The following is a 2,707-nucleotide window of genomic DNA, read 5'->3' as shown; positions in this document are numbered from 1 at the left end:
GGGGGGGGGGGGGTAGTTAAGGTTATAGGGGCATGCATTATGTTGTGTCACGACTGTACAGTGTAGTGGATATGACATAATTGAATGGTTAAGGAGTTTGCTTTGTAACCACAAGATCCTGAGTTCAGTCCCACCCATGTAGTGGGTGCATTTACGTGTCACCTGCACGAAGGCCAGTCAGGCGGTACTGGCAACGGCCACGCTCAAAATTGTGTATTTTATGTGCCACCCGTACAAGAGCCAGTCCAGGGGCACTGGCAACGATCTCGCTCCAAAATCCTATGAAGGCCAGTCAGATGGTACTAGCAACGGCCACACTCAAATGGTGTATTTTATGTGCCACCCGCACAAGAGCCAGTCCAGGGGCACTGGCAACGATCTCGCTTGAAACAAATGGTAATGTTATTGTAAAAACAAGAAGTTACAAAGGTCCTTCCCAAGCCATAGAATTATAAGGCCTGTTTCCTTGATTCTGTGGTGTATATATTTCCCCCCTGGATAGGATGCTAGTTCGTTTCAGGATTACTCACTTTTACCAGCAAAGTGGATGGAGTGACATGAAATAAAGTGTTTTGCTGAAGAACACAAGGCATTGTCTGGTCCAGGAATTGAAACTACAATCTTACGATCAGGTGTGTAGCACCCTAACCACTAAGCCATGTGCTTCCACATAATATGGTATACTAGTTTTCCTACCTATTAAAGATGGCACAACCACATTCACATGTACATACACTCAGGATGGGAATTTCCACCTATAGTGTTCAATCACGAGGCTTTGGTGGTCCAAGGTTATAGTAGAGGACACATGCCCAAGGTGCCATGCAGTGGGATTGAACCTGGAACTGGATGGTTGAGAAGCAAACTTTCTAACCACACAGCTATTAGTGTAGTAAAGTGTGATATTGTAGGAAAAAAAAGTGGTGGGGAAATAGGTTCTTCCCAAGCCCTAGAATTCTGTTGCTGATTTCCTGGTATATATATATTTTTTGCCCCTGGAAAGGATGCCAGTCCATTTTAGGATTACTCACTTTTGCCTGGAAAGTGAACTGGAGCGATGTGAAACGAAGTGTTATGCTGAAGAATATAATGCATTGTCAGGTCCAGGAATTGAAACTACAATCCAACAATCAGGAGTGCACTACCCTAACCGCTGAGCCATGTGTTATAGCAGTGTGGTATAGTAGTGTGTGGCCCAGTGGTTAGGCTGTTGCACTCAGGATCATAAGATCATGGTTTCAATTCCTGGAGCTGGTGGTGTGTTGTATTTTTTGAGTAAAACACTTCATCTCATGTTGCTCTGCGATCCCCTCAACACCTGACATGTGGCACACCGTGCACCTGTTCAGGCAACAACGATTTCATAGAGGGAGTGAGTTAATGTACAACAGATACATTTGACCCCTATAAACAAATCGCTTGTTCAGTATGATTTTTGTAGGCCTGTCATTCTCTAACAGCAAGAGGCTACTATCTTAACAGTAATTGATGCTGGCCTTGTGCCTGAATTGGAATTTAAGGTTCGGTTGGGTGAGTACAATCGTTAGAAAATAAATTTCCATAGCAATGACTACAAGGCATTTTGTCCAGTGTTCTGAGTTCAAGCCCCACTATGCTCAACTTCGCCTTTCTTTCATCCCTCAGTGTGGGCTGATAATATGAAGTACCAGTCACGTATTGGAAACTTGTCAGTGACATTGACTGATCCCTTTCAACAGACATTGCTGGACTTGTCACTAACATACAAATTAAAGGTCCCACATTCGCAGATTTGTAAGAGCATCAGACAAAAATGCCCTGTGGTATTATTTCTGGGTTTTTACATTCTGAGTTCAAATCTTGCCAAGGTGAACTCCTGTCCTCCCTCTCTAGGGGTTGATTAAATAAATTACTAGTAATGTTTTGCGGGAGTCAATTTAATCAACTGTTCATTGTTAATGTAGTTGGTGGCAGTCTGTCTAACTAAAATTAGAAATTATTATTATTATTATTATTATCATTATTATTTATATTATTATATACTTTTTTTTTTTGTTTTTAACAGTAAAAATTTAAAGTCTTAGTTCGATTTTTGTTTAAGATCGTTTTTGAAAGAAAGATTATCCATGTCAACTTCATCCATCTTTTTTATGAATTCTTTTTGTGTTGTTTATTATTATTATTATTTTTGCAAATGTATTCTCTATTTTTATGTTCTTCAGTTGGAATATATTTAAACATATGCAATACAACCACATATACACATACACAAACACATCTCGGTATAGTCATAGTCACACACACACACACACACACACACACACACACACACATTATTATTATCCAGCAAACTAATGCACCATATAGGTAGAATTATACATATAAATAACTAAAGATATGACAAAATTTTTTATATTCACCACCCACACACATCTATGCCTCTTTACATTCAGTGAAGCTTTATACCTAGTGCTGAATAGTTAGTGGCTGCTATTTCCAGCAAATAATGGTACTTTGTGTACCACTACTTCAAATGTATAATTTGTATATATACATACATATATATATATATATATATATATGTATACACACACACACACACATACACATGTATATAAAAATACACTCACATATACATTTACGCATACATATATAAACATACACTCACAAGCATATTTGTGCATGTATATATATGTATATATATGTATATATATATATATATATATAT

At 38.2% G+C, this 2,707-nt stretch overlaps 1 protein-coding gene across 1 annotated transcript in view; it reads left to right on the top strand.

Annotated features, from left to right (window-relative positions):
* The window catches only part of LOC106875122 (inositol hexakisphosphate and diphosphoinositol-pentakisphosphate kinase 2), a gene marked incomplete at its 5' end in the record, with an annotated part of 104,900 nt that overhangs the window by 37,189 nt on the left and 65,004 nt on the right, over window positions 1-2,707 (top strand). The window lies entirely within an intron of this gene.

This window comes from Octopus bimaculoides, chromosome 28 (assembly GCF_001194135.2).
Source record: "Octopus bimaculoides isolate UCB-OBI-ISO-001 chromosome 28, ASM119413v2, whole genome shotgun sequence".
Lineage (NCBI taxonomy): Eukaryota > Metazoa > Mollusca > Cephalopoda > Octopoda > Octopodidae > Octopus > Octopus bimaculoides.
The sequence above is the reverse complement of the archived record's forward strand: the minus strand, read 5'-3'. Positions and strand labels throughout refer to the sequence as shown.